The sequence below is a fragment of the Xenopus laevis genome, chromosome 7L (genome assembly GCF_017654675.1).
Source record: "Xenopus laevis strain J_2021 chromosome 7L, Xenopus_laevis_v10.1, whole genome shotgun sequence".
NCBI classification, from domain to species: Eukaryota; Metazoa; Chordata; class Amphibia; order Anura; family Pipidae; genus Xenopus; species Xenopus laevis.
Genome location: NC_054383.1, coordinates 17,561,836 through 17,580,424, shown reverse-complemented (window position 1 = coordinate 17,580,424; position 18,589 = coordinate 17,561,836). Strand labels below are relative to the sequence as shown.

At 38.0% G+C, this 18,589-nt stretch overlaps 1 long non-coding RNA gene across 1 annotated transcript in view; it reads right to left on the bottom strand.

Moving 5' to 3' along the window:
• Positions 1-1,282: 1,282 nt before the first annotated feature.
• LOC108696115 overlaps positions 1,283-18,589 on the bottom strand; it is a 40,090-nt gene continuing 22,783 nt past the window's right edge. The window contains exons 2-4 of the long non-coding RNA XR_005962413.1: positions 13,542-13,623; positions 2,227-2,341; positions 1,283-1,671 (exon numbers count right to left, since the gene is read on the bottom strand). This is a non-coding gene — a long non-coding RNA (uncharacterized LOC108696115). The remainder of the gene's footprint in view (positions 1,672-2,226; positions 2,342-13,541; positions 13,624-18,589) is intronic.

Genomic DNA, 18,589 nt, shown 5'->3' with positions numbered 1-18,589 from the left:
ACTTCGCACCCTTACGCCTGGCGAATTTGCGCAACGGACATAACTACGCAAATTCACCGACGCGCAAATTTTTCTGAACGCTACCTTTTACACCAGACTTCCTTCGCCACCTCAGACTAGGCGAAGTGCAATAGAGTAGATAGGGATTGCTTCAAAAAAAGTTAAAAAATTTTCTAAGTCCCAAAAAACGCTGGCATTTTTCTTTTTTTATGGGTGATAGGCTGAAAAAGATTTAACATTTTTTTGGGGCTACCCTCCTCCCCCCATTTCCTAACTCATGGAACCTCAACTATACAGTGGGCACATGTGAAGGGCAAAATAAACATTTTATTTGCTGTTTTGTAGGTTTCCCAGTCTTGTGTAGTGCTGCTACATATACCTCCATTGTGACTTGAATTTGGCGTCGTTTGCAAATTAAGCATCGCTAGCGTAACTTCGCTTTGCTTGGCGAATTAACGCTAGTGCAACTTCGCAACCTTATGCTTCCCCTGAGCGCAACTTTGGATTTTAGTGAATTTGCGTAGTGCTGGCGAAAATACGCCTGGCGAAGTGCGGCGAAGCATACTCTGGCGCAACTACGAATCTTAGTGAATTTGCCCCATAGAGTGGAAAACAGAACTCACTCAAAGGATCAATCCTAGGCAAATCGGAGAAGTTTGAAAGCTCAGATTGGCTTGGAAACCCCAGAGCCGCTGTACGAAAAGCTCTGAATTATGGAAAGGCCATGTCCCAATTTTAGCCAAATTTTTAAAAATTATTTCCTTTTTCTCTGTAATAATAAAACAGTACCTTGATCCAAACGAAAATATCACTCTCTTATACAAAAACATCTTTCTGGAATGCTATAACATCTTGTTACATAGAGTGGAAAACAGAACTCACTCAAAGGATCAATCCTAGGCAAATCGGAGAAGTTTGAAAGCTCAGATTGGCTTGGAAACCCCAGAGCCGCTGTACGAATATTCTCTCAGCGCCGGTGAAGGCTTTATGCTGGCCCCTTTAGCCCTTTCACGTTCAGTCACATTAGTAGCTGGATCTTGTTCTTCCCTAGAGCAGAGCCCAGCTCTCAGGAAGGTACAAATCTTTGGAGACCAATGTTTTCTAACACACAAGTCCAGATTGCCCCTAGATGGCTTGACAAGGTATATACATGGCTATTCCTTAAGCTAATTTGTTTCAATTACTTTGAAAATATGCCCAGATAAATTATTGTATGGTTGAATAATCACATTTATAATTGCCAAGTGGCGATTTTATTCAAGAAAATGTAAATGTGCAACAAACACAAGAGCAGATGCAAGAATTTCCCCTCCAGTTTTGTTTATATCTTGAATAAAAAGTGTTGTTTATCATTTACCGGCTGGCTATACTACTCGCCGACATATAGTTGCACAGCCAATGCAAACAGCATGCTTTAAGGTAACTACATCATTTCACCCTGAGATTCCCTTTGCTTCAGTTACTCTCAGTACCAATAACAATTGAGTGGAACCTCAGAAGATGCAAAGCTTTGTGGCTGTTATTTGTCTGGTATATTCAGAATGCCAGCAGCTGTCTCTGTTATCCCCAGGATGCTGTTGGCAGAGTGGTGAAATTAGTTTTGCAATACAGTTTCTGTAACCTGGATTCCTGGAGCAAAATAGGTGAAAATAAATGACACACAATGAATTCCTATGGAAAGGGAAGAGAAGGGGGGGGGGATAAGTTTGTGTAAACAGACAGCTGTGTTATTGTAATGTGTCCAATTAACCTGGTATTCTACAGAAAACATATACATCATGGCTAGTGAAATGTATTAAAAGTAGCCATAAGCTATTAAACTAAAATCAGCATATATGTATGTATATTTTTTATCATTTGGATTTTAGTAATGTCAGTATTCTAAAGGAGCAGGGGTTGGGAGAGATAACATTAAACTGGACAGGAGCCACTTTTTCTTTATAAATAGAGAACACTGAAATGTTACCCATGCTATGATTTGGATTGTTCAATTTAATCCAAATCTTTGCATTGAGGTGCTGGCCGTAAGACTGTGGGTGACAGTGAGTGAGTGTGCTGGCAGTTTCCAGTGTGGGCTATATGTGTCCAATGGCCTTGTGGATGTTGGTGGGATACAATTAGATGTCTAAGCTGACACTAGCTTGTACTCACCAGAACTAAGGTTCCCTGAGAGTATAACCCATCTGACCCTAACAGTTAGGACAATATCATTATGTGAGGACTCACCCTGGTGGTCTAATGGGGGTGTGACGGGGATGCCCGCTGTGTCTGTCTTCGTTGGCGCTGGCTCCTTGAATGAGCATACTTCAGGGTTTGCGGCGCTTGACTGTTCCGGATTTACCTGGAAATTGCGGAAAGTGAAGTCATCAGCAGTGCAAAATTCAAATATTTAAAGGTCTTTCTGTGTAGTTTTCTTTGCCCAACATAAAGGTCAATTTATTAGTTCCTGGGTGCGATTCTCTGTGTGTATACTAGTGTTTGACCCTGTCTGTTTTGACCAAGTCCTGTCTGTCTTTGACCCCTGCCTGAATTCTGACCATTGTCTAGGATCCTGATAACCTTATGAATTTTGGCCCGGCCTGTGACGCTTCTGACTCCTGTTTTGTACTGCACAGCCCGTTTCACTACCGCCAACTGTTATTGTTCTGCTCAGCTCACATGGTGTAATGACCCAGCCTGTGACCTCGACTACGTTCCTGGTTCTCCCAGTCAGTTTAACGTTCGGTTCCCTTGCTTGCCTAGAACTCTTCCCTGGGTCCTCTAATATTAAGACCTGGAGGTCTCCCCCTGAAGCTGCAACAGGTGGCTGCTACAGGCAGAAGACTGAGCCGTGACCGGGACCTAGGGGTTTGTTCTAGGTTCGGGATACCAATCGTAACACATTGCAGATTAACACTGGTGAGCTTCATGCTGAAACAGCTCTTGTAATACAGTATGGTGGATATGTGGGCACAGCTGGATTGGGACAGAATTCCATGCCCTTTATATAAATTTATGGTGCTCTTGTCAATGTATAATTCTTTGCATATTGGCAGGTAGGAGTTGTGCATGAGCTCAGATAGTAGAAAAAACAAGGAAGCACACTTACGGCAATTGAGGTGAAGCCAAAGTTCCTCCAAGTGTTTTATTGAGGAGAACAACCAAACATTTCAAGGACTTTACCCCTTTTTCGACAGTGGTATAGTTAACTATCACTATACCACTGTCGAAAACCCCTTGAAATGTTTGGTGTTTCTCTGCAAAACATTTGGAGGTACTTTGGTTACACTGCAATTGCTTTAAGTGTGCTTCCTTTTCTTCTAATATCTGGACAGTCAAGTGTCTTCAAAGTTATACCACTAACTGGAAAAGTTTGAGAAGTGTTCCTGAGAAATCATGAGTGTATCAAATCAAAATTATTTTGTTACTCGTGTCTGAGTTCAACCTGGAGTGAACCGGCCACCTACGTACTACACGTGCTTGTTCTATACCCCTTTGCCATTGATGTAAAAGGAAGAACATTCATAGACTTGGCTTGAATTCATGCAAAGAATTCACTTGTTTCTCATTTGCTATATGGGAACACTTGCAACAATACAATAAAAAGTTAGTGCATGGTGAACATTTCAACTTGAATGTGCATTTAGAACTTGATTGGTGACTTATAGCTGATCACAATTTTTGATACACTGCTCTGTGATGGGCTTTTCATAAAAATTAGCTGACAATGTCGCGCATCTATGAGAAAATTTATAACCTTCATACAGCGCTGTCATTCCTAGAGACATTTCTGATCACTTGGGCATTTTATTACGTTTATTGCTTTTTTATTGTTCAGCTGAGTGCAAGCAGGGAGATTACAAATAAATGTATGTTTTCAAGTTTATGAAATCCATTCTGTTGAATTCTGCAATTGATTCTGAGAATGCCATTGGCAAGGAGTAATGTGAATTACTTATTAAATAGGTGACTAATGGCTGATATTCTTATTTAGTTGCCCTGACACTGACATTTTTTTTTTTTGTCTTAAAAAACACAATTTGTTTTAAATCATATTGATAAAGCTATAAACATTTTTTTTTTATTGAAACATTTTTATTTCCCCTTTTCAGTCTTGAAAAGTCCTTGTTCTGGAACTTGCTAACAAAATAATAAACAATGCATCAAAGCAGGAAAGCACAGGAGATACAAAATAAATGAACCTTCAATTTAAACTTGCTGCCCAGCATACATCAACTGCACATTTACGAACAAACAGAAGGCGCTGAGCATTTTTCAGACACCAAAAGGCCATGGAAGAACCAGAAGGCAGGAGTGCTACTGAAAGGCTAAATGCATCTGGGATCCCAGTAGAAAAAAAATACCCCAATTGTAAAATACAAGTACAATTATGGGATTTGTTATCAGGAAACCCATTATCCAGAAAGCTCTGAATTATGGAAAGACCATCTCCCATAGGGGTATATTTATCAAAGAGTGAAGTTAATAGTGAAGTTCCGCCACTAGAGTGAAATTCCGCCACTTTCCATTCATTTCTATGGGATTTTTAAAGGCGTATTTATAAAAGGGTGAACTTTCACTTTCACCCATGATAAATATGCCTTTCAAAATCCCACTGAAATGAATTGTGAGCTGCGGAATTTCACTCTAGTGGAGGAACTTCACTCTTTGATAAATTTACCCCGAAGACTCCATTTTATCCATTTTTAACAAAAAATTATTTCCTTTTTCTCTGTAATAATAAAACAGGACCTTGTACTTGATCCCAACTAAGATACAATTAATCCTTATTGGAAGCAAAACCAGCCTATTGTAAAAGGTCTGCAGGTGGATACCCATGCTTGGGTCATGCACTGTCCTTTGGTGGTAGCAGCTTGAGATCAATGTGGGCTATGTACTACCAGGCTCACATTTTTTACTCTCTGGAATGATCAAAAGAAAATTGTGCATTGTAGGTAAAGAACCATATCAATTTGATCATGGTTTTTGCAGTTTGTGCATGATAAATTAGGCCTTAGGTCTTTAGAGACTTAATTAGCACAGATAAAAGATACAAATCCCAAACAATATCAACGTAAACTCTTCTTCCTATAAGACATTTTTTATCCAAGCAAAATCCTTGCTGCCAGAAAAATTGACTGGTCTTCTCCATAGTGGATATAACATATTTGCCTTTTAGCAAGCAGATGAGGACCTTGTGCCCATGCTGATCCCTGCAATCATCACAGAATTGAAAAACTCTGTTCAGATTTATCCACCTGATGCAAAGAAGATAAAACTAAAATTGTCAACAATCACCACCACCTTAAACAAACCTCAACATTTTTAATATTTTGACTATTACACCTAACTTTTACATTCTTAAATATAAACCAAAATAAACCTGGAAGGGGACATGCTCTTGAGACCATTGTTTCGTGGCAAAAGGGGCAAAAATTCCACTTTAGGCCTTGTTCTCCCAAAGAAAAGTACTAAGAGGTCATCCAAAGATCTCTCTTTAAAACAGTAGTTTCTCCAGGTACATAGGTTGTGTTCTAAACAATGGAACCTGACCCTTTAGTGGGTACCCCTTCCATTTAACCAAATGCTACTGTATATCAACCTCATTAAATAAGTACAACAGTCACTATAAACTTGAAGGGGCCGATTTATCAAGGGTCAAATAGTAAATTTGAATTCAAATTTTTGAATTTAAAAATTTACACATTCAAATTTTAATCCCCCTATTTGAATGTAAATTCAAATGTGAGATTTATCACTTTATCTACAATATGTATAACTATAACCATGGCAACAGTCCTAATTCAAATATTCACCACCTAAAACCTGCCAAGTTCATGTACAAGTCAATGGCAGAGGTCCGTTGAGCCATTTGAAGACATTCGAGAAAACTCGATTCGTATGAATCAAATCGAATACAATTCAAATTTTAAGGACAGAACCATTCGATCGAATATTAGACATTCAACATTTTTCTTAAATAACCTCCCAGTCGAATTGTGAGTATATTTGAATTTAAAACAATTCACATGAATTCAAAATTCAATAAATGAGCCTCGAAGGGTAGAATGAAGGCTATAATGTTATTTCACAGAGTTAAAGTTGTTTTGTTATGTTTTAATCAAGTGTTTGAGTTGAATGTTTTTTTCCAGAAATAAGGAGACATTTCAGGTTTTCGCAAATGTGGAAAAAAGACTTGAAAATTATTTTTTCATTTCTGCCCCGTTGAGGTACATGGTATTTGAGAAACATCAATGTTCTCTGTGAATGCAAGTTTCAGGGTCACTTGTCTATCAGTTCTACTTCTGAACCCCAAAACATCTCTTTCAAGGGATTCTCTCTGCGGTTGTCTCAAGCAGTCTTTAACAACATTGTTAAGGCACCCTGAATAATATATCTTATTTAATGAGGCAACCTACATAAAAATGCAGGATATATTTTCCCATTACAAGGAATACTGCATGAGTTTAGAAAAGGTCATATCAAGGAGTTTACCCATAAAAGAGTAATGTTGAGAAAAATAATAATACAGTATCTTAAAAATGAAGAAATTGCGGGTATGACTAATATATATTGGATATAAGATTGAAAGGCCCTTTAATTGCTTTGTTACTTATAGTTCAAGTAATAATTATAGTTGATTGTATCTGGAAGCTTTAAATATAAGGTTATTTTGCTACTACCTGTTCTTCTTCTATAGCTACATTAAATTATTTTTTTTGTTATTATTATAAATGAAACAACTTGAAAATCCTGTCACCAAAAACAGCAATGTGATTAATGATAGCGGAAATTGGGGCAGCTTGTAGGTGGGACCCCCACTACTCTGCATTTGAGAAATGTTTGAGGTCAACATATAACTTTCCCCTAACACATATTTATAATGAATTTATTCATTTAAATGCAACCACACCAAGCACAATTTGCCCCAGGCAAGAAATATTTAAATGATATTCACGGGGTCTATTCAGACAGACACAACATATTTTGCCTAAGAATATGTTAACCTCTTAAGGGGCCATGCAAACGTGATTTGCCTTAAATAACTCAACTTGCATACTCAACAATATTTATAAAGTTGTAAGGCGGTGAAAGCTTTATTTTATTTTAAGGTTACTGGCAACCATTTTGTGCCAGGATTTCAAATGGAGTTCAAAAAATAGACCAAGGATAGAAGCTGCATGTAAAACCATACATAGGAAACATAATGTGCTTACACGGGTTCCTTTTTTTAATATTGATTTTGCTTTTCTTTGAACAGTACAAACTAATAATAAAGCTGAAAAACCTAACTGATAGCCTCATTACATTATTCATACCAATCTATTTTATAATGCTGCTCAAAAATATGTAGAGAATAGAAGAAACGGTAATAAATCAGTAAAGACCCCATAAACAAATCTGCTATGATTCAGCACCTTGACTTCTCCAGGTAGACACAAACAGTAAACTACCACAATAACAAAAATATTATATAGTACATTATAAAAACATGTATAAAAACATAGCAAGATAGATTTTATTTCATGTGTGACAAATAATTTAATTCATAGCTATTGAGGATAAGTTTCTTGAAAGATGGATCCTTTTCAGCCTTAAACTGGATAGACACAAGCAGATGTTAGATGAAGTATCAGCATTTGTATACCAGTTTGGATGATATCTGCTTGTGTGGTGGGATTAACCAATTAACTATTTTGCCAAAAAAAGTTGTGTCTGTCTGAATGAGTGGTGCCAGCGTTTGTAAGTGCTACGCACAGGAGGCACGTTGGAACCCCCCTGGCATCTCCATACTTTGCGTGCTGGGAGCTCAAGGTCCTAATCCCTGTATTTACCACCTGTTTATGTTAGGCATTAAAGGAGAATTCAACCCTAACGTTAAAAAACTCCTACTCCCCTGCCCTACATAGACCCCCTCCTCCACCCAAACATGACATCCGTACAGCTCCTTAGATAGACAGGCTGATGGCTGGGAGGGACTCTGATCCAACTGAAGTGGAAGGCTTTTTCAGCAAATCAGAATGTTTTTTTTTTTTTTTCAGGAAAGTCTAATCCCCAGTTAGCCACATATTATGAGGGGTCATTTATGAAGGGTTAGGAGCACATGCAGAAGCTCTTAGGGCAGTTTGAGCCTCAAAGGAGAACTTAACCCCTACCCTACATAGACCCCCCTCCCTCCTCCCCCCAGCCTAAGTGTTACCCGGGCAAATGCCCCTAACATTTTACTTACCCCACGGTGCAGATGGGTGCCATCTTCTTCTCTTCGGAATGAGACCCGCGTGGTGGCGCATGTGCAGTTGGAGCAATCTTCTGTTTCGTGACAACTGCGCATGCGCCGAAACTCACGAATTTTGCAGAAGCGCCGGTCTCATTAACCAAATCGGCTGAATATGGCGCCTGCGGACTCCAATGCCTGGATCTGCACTGAGGGGTAAGTAAAACGTTAGGGGCAATTGCTAGGGGTAACACTTAGGCTGGGGGGAGGAGGGAGGGGGTCTATGTAGGGTAGGGGTTTAGTTCTCCTTTAAGGCTCAAACTGCCCTAAGAGCTTCTGCATGTGCTCCTAACCCTTCATAAATGACCCCTCATAATATGTGGCTAACTGGGGATTAGACTTTCCGTAAAAAAAACAAAAACATTCTGATTTGCTGAAAAAGCCTTCCACTTCAGTTAGATCAGAATCCCTCCCAGCCATCAGCCTGTCTATCTAAGGAGCTGTACGGATGTCATGTTTGGGAGAAATTGCCAACATGCAAGCCTTTTTTTCTACGAAGAACAGTTGTAGCATAGTGAGAAGGAGCTCCTCTAACAATGTAGGGGATTGCATATGCTATTGCAAATCTATAAAACAGGTTTCACAAACTTTTATGCGATTGAAAAGCAGCAATCCCACTTGTCACTAGTCTTGCCTAGTAGTGGGTATAATTTCAAATGTTTGAAGTAGAGGTCATTAAAATAGACTTTAAACAGAAGTTCAAGAGCACTAAGGGGCAAAAAAAGCACATCCCCTAGTGCTCGTTGAAAGACCACTTTTGTCCAAACCTGTTTGCGCACTGCTCCTTATGCTGGATAAAAAAAGCAGCAGGTAAGCACAGGGACCTGTGAGAATGGGGAAAGCTATATAGTGCTGCTATACTGCAGTGGACATGACATTTTCAATAATGGTGAAAATAACATCTCTTTTATGACAGCAGTTGAGTTGGTAAATTAGAGGAAGCACACTCTTTGAATTACCCATATTTTTCTATTAATTACTTATTCTTTAATTCCATTTGAATATAAGCACACGTGAGCAAATAAATGACTTAAGGAAGTACGGATAGTTACCATTCCTATCTGCTACTGTCCTTTTTACTAAGGCATATTAAAATGGGATAATTTTACAGTAAAATGCATAAAAAAACAAGCACTGTGCTTTCACTTTGTCAGCAAGCTACAAAATTAATAGCAGGCCCCAATATGTATCTCTCTTGTACTCCTTAGTGGCTTTCTGTAAAACATATTAATTAAAAATTAATCTCAGAACTGGAAACACAGTATAGCACGCTCAGCTTGGAAGTTCAATAGTATTTTCATTCATTACAAATAGCAAGTTCTGGGCAAATTTACTGCAATATATTAAACACATGATGTTGGTACTTTAGATTTCCTAGAGCATTCCAATTTGGAAGGGATCAAGGCTCTGGGCAAATACAGTGTAGACTGATTTAAACATCTTGTAGGGCTTCATTATATTTAATTATAACTCATTGGAAGTGAGTCAAACAGAATTCTAGCACGGTAAACATGACGAGCAAACATAAAATGCATCTTTCGCTCAGAAGAACTCAATGCTATATAGCTAACAGGGCTGCAAAAAAAGGGAAAAAAAATCTAGCATCTCCAAAGACTAGCAAATGACAATTATTTCAAATGCCACTTGTGTGACAGCCCGATCAGGATAGGTGTTTGTGGCAGATAGTGCTTGTTACTAATGCCATTCTTTCTGTTATGAGAATTAAGAATGACAACGGTGAGCTTGAGAGGGTCATGAATTTATTGGTTTAACACTACTGAAAAGGGCAAAATATGGCACTAATTGAAAGATGAAGGTGAAAAGGGTTTTGGAATCACCTCTGTCTCAACAGTATCTCTGTAGCTGATCTGTAGTTAAAGTCCAGATTAAAGGTGTTGGGAAGGCAACAAGAGCAATTATCTTGGCACCCAGTCTTAGGGGACCTTAACGGCAGTATTCCGGTGCTACTGGTGCCAATTTGTTACACATTTTATTCCTTCTTAATTATATCTGTCATGTATCTCGCTAAGTAATTCAAGTGGCTGTTTACTTAGAAGTACTGTAGTTAGTTATAGATGGGAGATTTTGCAAATTCCAGGATTGATTCCCTCCAATTAAATATTAGTCAAATCCCTTATATAATGCTTAGTATGGGTATTGGAAATATGGGGGGTAAAAAAAAATCTTCATTAACAGAGTAGTTTATAGTTTCAGTGTTTTGTACATGGCATTGACATAATTATTTCATAGAGACAAAGAAACTGATAAGCTCAGGCAATGGCTTAACCAGACAGAGAAGTAGATCAACTGATAGAGGGTCCAACTAAGAAGAATGCATAATCTAAGGCACAGCTGTCCAACTATTATCAAATAGTGGTCCGATCCATTAGATGTTCAAGAGTCACATTATATTTAAATTGTAATGTCATTTCAAAGACTCTGCTTGACAGTCTTTGGACTGTAACAATCCCCTGAGGAGTCACATTAAGGCTTGGACAACAATGATCTAGAAGTGCAGTGGTTGCAGAAATGTCTTGTAATCTTTGATAGGTGATATTCCAGCATGTTTTACAAAGATTTCAAATTTCCCCCAATAACAATCAACATTGCTTGCATGGGAGTTGATGAGAAGTTCAGCCTCAGTGAGTTTGAGACTTCTGTCCATGGGTTCAGAAAAAAACAGCCATCAGGTCTTAAAGGAGTACATTAAAATAAGCTAGGGGTAATTTATTTAGGAGACATAAGAGGTCCTTTACATAGGTCCTGGGCACAAATGTGAGAGCCCTAAGGGGTACTCTAAGAGCAATTTCATCCAGAGTCTGGCTTGCCATGCTACTGCAACTCCTGTGTGCCGGTGAAATTCTTCTTACCCTTGTTGTGAGGCGGCCGATTCCTCTATCACTGGGTACCAGGATAAGAACCTTTGGGAGTGTCTGGTGTGCGGCTTCTCCAAAGTTTACTTGGACTGCACCCTACTGTCACATTTGGTTTTCGAAAATTCAGAATATACAGCAAGGTTCCGGTCATGGCTCACAATTCTGCCTATAACAGCTGCCTTTCACTTTGGGAGGAGCCCTTGGCTACTCAGATGCCATGCCGCCAGGTTTTAAAGTGAGAGAACCAAGGAGCGGGTTCTGGGCAAACAAGGGAACCATAACGTGAGAGTCGGGATCCAGAAGAAAAATCAGTAACAGGCAAAGGTCGGTACAGGCAGCGATTCAGCAGAGGTAAGGGACAGATACATATCAAAAACAGAAAACAAGACAATAAGCACAGCCAGGAAATCTCTGACAATAGATCTACGTTGGGCAGGAAGCAAAAGGACGAGGCGCAGCAAGCGCAATGACGTCACGTGCTGGCCGAAAAAGATGTGCACGTCAAACCCGAATGGACTTGTGCCGGAAGAAGACCACGCCAGCTAAGAGGAAGACTGCGGGCGTCCCCACAGGTGAGGTTGCGGGCATTCCCACTGCCTCCCACATATTACTACACCTACTCTGGTGCTCCCTGACTTGTTTGTCTGGATGACAAGCAAGTTGGGGGATGAGTAGGGGGAGAACACCTAGATGCCTCTACTCTTCTGCCCCTTGTGAAAACAGTGCTGCCAAACAAATGCAACTCTGTATCCACAAGCTCCAATATGGAGCTCAAAGATCTGCAGCAATTCTTCTTGCATTTTGCACCCTTCCCTGCACGTAGTGCATTACCCCTCTTGTCACAGACTTGTCTAAACAATGGGTCCCTAAACAACATATTCTGGGTGAATACTTAATAGTCATAAAAAAATTTGGAGCTTTAATATATAACCGCCCAAACTGTCTATTTTGTTAAAAAAAAAAGGCAGCAGACCGACTGTAACAGAAACACAAGTATGTCTGGTCTGCATTACCTACTTAAACAATATACAATGGTTCTGTTTGGAAGCAATTTAAGGGCCAATAGAAGATCCGACGGCAGAGAAATTACCATGTGATTTAATAAAAGAGACTCTCGCTTGTTTGGTTACAGAATTGCTCCCGTTGGAGCGGCTCTGCGCTTTATTCAACCTTTCAATGTCAGTTATCATTTTTAAAACAGCTTGACCTGGAAGTATGCAACTAAAATTGTGGTGACTGTTAATGACAGCTTTATTGGACTCTATGCTTATAGTTCACATTTTGAGGTCTGAATGTAATTGATCTTTCTCCCCTACACGAGAAGCACTGCAATAAGTTGGTTGCGGCGCCACATTATAGATATAGAGAAATAATAATGATGTCACCTTGAGATTCAAAGATCGCAGAATAGCAATACTCACCTACCTCAATTCTCCCAACTGTGATGACCTCTAGTCTCCACTACTAAATCTTAACAGTCTCAGCATTATTTTTGAATTATTCATGATGGCCCTTTCCTTCAGTACAAAAATCAAGGAAAATGAATGCATCATGCTCTGTCACCTCTACAGATATTTTGGTTAAATATACAATGCAATTTGCCATTTCAAAAAAAAAAACGGTACCTCTGCTGAAGGTGAACCTCATATGCGGGAAGGTAAAATAAGAACACACATTATTTTGAGATAACATTCAGCTTGCCATTCTTCATATTGGATATTAGTTACTTTATTTTCATGCCTTTACTTCCCTGCACTGAGTTCTCTGCCGTTATAAAGGATAACATGTCTTAGCGGATAATATTTCACAATCAGTCAAAACTGTAGAAAATGATATCCCAGAAGTGAGCAGAAGATTCTCTTGCATCAAGCACATCCAATCTAGCAAGGGTTCAATTAATGTTTCTAAATAAGCAATCTAGGAAGATTTTTGGTGTAAATCCAGTCTTAATCAATATGCCACAGGACACACACAGTTCTGCAGAGTGCTCTAAATGCTTTGAGAGAATTTCATTTTAAAATGTTTGCTGGGACATCTGTAGAATACTTTATTATACAATGTGCCGTATATGCTGTGAAATGCCTGTCAGTGCTTCTTGGCTTCATTCTGTTTACTGCATTGTATTTTTGTAGCCCCCTAATATTTAGTACAGTGTGTCTGAAAATCTGGGCATTAAAAAGAGAATATATTTATAACCACAGACTAAAAAGTGAACTTAACTCTGTGCTTAACTCTTACTACAGGTACGGGATCTGTTATCTGGAAATTCGTTATTCACAAAGCCCCGGATTACAGGTACACCGTCTCCTATAGACTTAAGGTCCCATCTTTTATAATGCATTTAAATATGAAAAATCCCAGTGTAAAGCTGGCCATAGACGCAACAATTTGATTGTACAAATATTTGATACCTGTACTGAAGGGTTTCAACAGGTGCAGCAAGGTGTTTCCATATTAAACATCCATACTAGCGGGTGCGTTCTTAAATGAGGTCTATGGGAAATGATAAAATGATAAAGAGGGTCACAGTCAAACAACCTTATAGCAATGAAGGTGTGTTAATAAAATCTTCCTAATCACTAGGGAAACAAAGCAAGGCAGACATAATGATCCGTTAAAATTAATATTTCCATTAGTCAAATGAAAAGGGCACTTTGGCATTTCGTTGCTTCAGGGCTTAAACAGTCTTTAAGTAAAAAAAAAAAAAAAAAAAAAAAAAAAAAAATATATATATATATATATATATATATATATATATATATATATATATATATATATAATTTTTTTTTTCTTTTGTGAAACACCATATATAGATTTTATCACAGCTCACCCTGGGCAGAGTACCAGGAATAAAGTCTACATAAACACGTCACATTTAGAGACAATACATAAAGTTTACATTTCAAGTTCTAATATTCGGAACAGGAAGTGCTAACACTTCTACAATCGCAGGAAGCACTTCTTGCCCCGCCCCCCCCCCCGAACTCAAAGGATCCTACTCTATTATCTTTGTGAAACACACCAGAGCAATTTGGAAACCTTCTGCATAGGAGACCCCACCATTACCTGCAAAAAAAATAATAAGTTCACTGGTAATAAAAGTGAGAGCAGAAAGGTCACTATTGTGCTTTCAGGAAAAGGTTGGGGTATTGTTAGTCATGTTATAAATAGACAACTTCTTGATTTAAGTGAACCTGTCATGCCTACAACAACTAGGGCTTTACACAATAACGGACACATTTGTAGAGGTTGAGTCTCTATAACTGTTTTTACTGGTAGAATAGAAGGTACGATACAGTTGCATTGTACAGATGAGGCTTATGGCACACACAGCAGCACTATTTTTTGCACTAAAATGAATTGCATGCCATGTCAAGAGTGCATTATTTTCATGATATATTATTATTTATAAGGTTAATGTACTCGGACATTGTGGAACAGTATACTGAGGATGTATACATACTATGCTAAGTCACAAACCAACACCAGTTACAAAAAGTGCAACAATCAAAAACATGCGGTCACAGGGGCCCTGCCTTTATGTCTAGGGGATCGGGGGTAATGGTCATTTTCAGTTTGAGGGATGTGGGATGGATTGAAAAAATGGCTGGCATACATTACCACTGTCTGATAAATGTTCAGATAAACAAGGAGCAATACAGGTATGGGACCCGTTTTCAAGAATGCTTGGGATATGGGGTTTTCCAGATAACAGATTTTTCTGAGCTTTATAAGATTAATTAACAAACACATTCATTAACTGGCCAGTGGCTTTACTGTCACTAGTGATGGGCAAGTCTGATCATTTTCACCAAGGCAAGAAATTTGGCAAACACATTAAAGTCAATGGGCATTTTTTCAGGCAATGTTTCAAACCGTGCAGGTTGTATACAACCTTGTTATCCAGACTGTTTGGGAACTGGAACTGGTTAATGGATCTTTCCATGATTTGGATCTTCATATATGTCTACTAGAAAATCATATAAACATTAAATAAACCCAATAGGCTGGTTTTGCCACCAATAAGGATCAAGTACAAGGTACTGTTTTATTATTAAAAAGAAAAAAGGAAATCATTCTTAAAAATTAGAATTATTTGGATGAAATGGAGTCTATGGGAGATGGCCTTTCTGTAATTCAGAGCTTTCTGGAATAGGGGGTTCTTTATCAAAATAAAAAATCAGATTTTTAAAATAAAAAAAGTCTGGCCAAACTAGAATCCACAATTTGATCTTTTCAGGGGAAAACCCCCAAAAAATCATACGTAAAATCATATCGTAAAAATTTTTCGTGATTTTTCCAGAAAAGCACAATTTTTTTCAGATTTTTGCCCGAAAAGTCTGATATACATGTAGTCAGATTTTCGTGCTAATACCAGCGCAGACTACAGAAACTTCCAAATAGGATAGGGACCTTTCACATTGACTTACAAACAACATCGGCAGGTCTGAGCCGGATTTTTGGATTCAGACTTTTCGCAGCATCAGGGCTTTTAACGAATCATGAAAACATAGTTTTTTTCCCATTAAAAATTCAGACTTTGATAAATAACCCCCTTAGTTAATTCAAATATTATTAATTGTCACAAGGAATTTTTATTCTCTTGCCTATGACCTAAACACAAATCTAACCATTTTCTAATTACTTTTCCTTGATTTACTAAAAGTTTTACTAAAAATTTATTAAATTACTCAACTAATCAAACACTGATTCCATCAGGCAAATGAAACCAGTCAATTCCAGAACCCATAAATAGCAAATATTATACCCCATTAAGCAAATCAGCATTTTCCGTTGTGAAAACTGCATTCAGTAGTATCACGGAAAGTTCATCCATTAAATAATAATCATATATTATGAGAAATAATTTGATTCCAAACCCTAGAAATGAGTTCAACGCAACATATAGGTCATCTTTGATTATCGTTAATTTCCAACATCACAGCAAGTTCATTTATTAAAAAATAATTATTTTTTCTTGAGAAATCAGGAGAAAACAGTTCAAATTGGGTTAAAGGGTTGCACTCCGGCCAAGTAAACAAAGAAAAATGGCAATGTAGTTTTTATTCAGATGACGTGTCTCAAAGAGAAGAAATGGGTATGGTGATAGAAAATGAAATTGACCCAGAGTCTTATGTCCAAAGCCATACGCAGGAATTAACCTTAAAGTTCACAAGAAAAACAAATATCAAGGGATTTTAAATGGCACAATATCCTGATCGCTGCTAGCATTTTGGTATGAAACAGAACCAACTTAACTATCATTTGTAATCCCAAAACCGCTGCATTTTCAAAGAAAATCTGAATGAGGTTTAGCTGAAAGCTTTGGAGGGATGTTATTTAAGCTCGAACGAGTTCTAAAACAACTGTCTCGCCGTCGGTGATCACAAGTTTCACCAAGGAATGGATTTAAACATACAAATTTAATATTTTATACATGTCCAGAAGTTGTCCTTTTTTAACTTTTAAGCAAAACCTCATTATCCAAATTATTGTCTATGGTGGTTTTTAAGAGCAAAGGCATTGAGGTTTGGCTATAAATTTAAAGGGACATTTTTCTTAAAGTCTTACGGTAAGTATAACAAAGACTTTGCTATTCTAAAGTTGGCCTTGCATGTACCAATAATGTACAAATTGAAGCTTCAGACGATTAATGGTACAAGCTTGAGGGCCACAACTGTTAACCAATATCCATGTATTGGGGTTATAGATTGGTTGAAAATGTATCTTCTGGTGGCATAATGTTGCCCAGTGCATGGTGCATTGGCAGATAAGGAATAAGAGGAGCTGCATCTCCTTTTCACTTCCCACTATTCCAATTGTTTGTGATTTTTGCATGAACAATAGAACTGTGTTCATACCATGTGTGACCCCATGTTTGCTCTTGACAGGGCTAGATTTCCAATTCGTACAGGTATGGGACCTGTTATCCAGAATGCTTGGGACCTGGGGTGTTATGGATAATGAATCTTTCCATAAATTGGATCTTCATACCTTAATTCTACTAGAAAATCATGTAAACATTAAATAACCCCAATAGGCTGGTTTTGCTTCCAATAAGGATTAATTGTATCTTAGTTTGGATCAAGTACAAGGTCCTGTTTTATTATTACAGAGAAAAAGCAAATCCTTTAAAAAAAAAAAAAACTGCATTATTTGGATAAAATGGAGTCTATGGAATACAGCCTATGCAATTCAGAGCCTTCTGGATAACAGGTTTCCGGATAACGGATCCCATACCTATACCTTCCTTGAGCACATTTGCCAAGAGCACATATGAGCCGGAAATGTGGTTGAAGAGCTACCTGATTGATCTGTGTAAGTTGTCTCTACACTACCTGCAGTTGGTCGTCATGTTAATTGTTTTGAGTGTTTTTTGAATTATTAAAATGGGCAAAAACACCAAATAATTAATTGGTTGCTTGGACTATGAAATATGATTGTCATTCTTCACTCTGATTCTAAGACAAACAAGGTGACACTTTACCCAAAAAGTGCAACCATGCAGGGAGGTAAATAGTTAAGACCACCATGTGGGGTTAACCTTAACATGGTATGGTAACTTATGACTTGTAACTAAAACATCTGTTTGTTTGTTTGTTTTTTAATAGGAATGCACCAAATCCACTATTTTGGGATTCGGGAAAATCACAAATAACGTGAATCATTTGGCAAAAATCCAGAATCTTCCGTATTCGATTCGGCCAAATCCCGAACCAAATCCTAATTTGCATATGTAAATCAGGGTCAGGAAGGATGAAAGAGAACCGTGCTTGTAGTATACTGTTAAAAAACTTTTTACTTCCTGTTCATGTGATGAAAAGTCATGTAGTTTAAATGATTTGGTTCGGCCCAACATTAGGATTCCCCGAATCCTCCTGAAAAAGTCAGACTACTGAACTGAATCCTGGATTCAATTCTGGATTTGTACCGATGCAAAATGACTAATACAATATGGAACCAGGGAATGTCATTGATCAACCCCCCTTTTTAAATTGTACTTATATGTAAGTTTAAATGCATGGGGATCATACAGCTGCTCACCTTTTCCCCCCACACTGGTCTGTCAATGGATTGGCAGACTCGAAGGAACCAATTTAAGGGAAACAAATAGATAATAAGCAACTGTCAAATATCTTCCTTTTAAACAATTTCCACATAACAGGACTTGTTCCTGAAAGTCACCGTGAAAGATTTGTAATAAACGAGACTCTAAAAGCATACGCAGGAAAGCTGAAGATCATTATTGTTATGCAACATTAGCTCATCATTCATCAGTGAAATACACAATTTTAGAGAAAATGAATTAAAATGCTGGTACAGGGCTATGGAACATTCTAGGTTTGTCAGCGAAAACAGCAAATCATCAGGATTTTTATCTACAAATTTAACTATACCGCTGCAACATTTCAGAAACAAATAAAGGTTTGCCCTGATAACCAAACAGATAAAATTATTG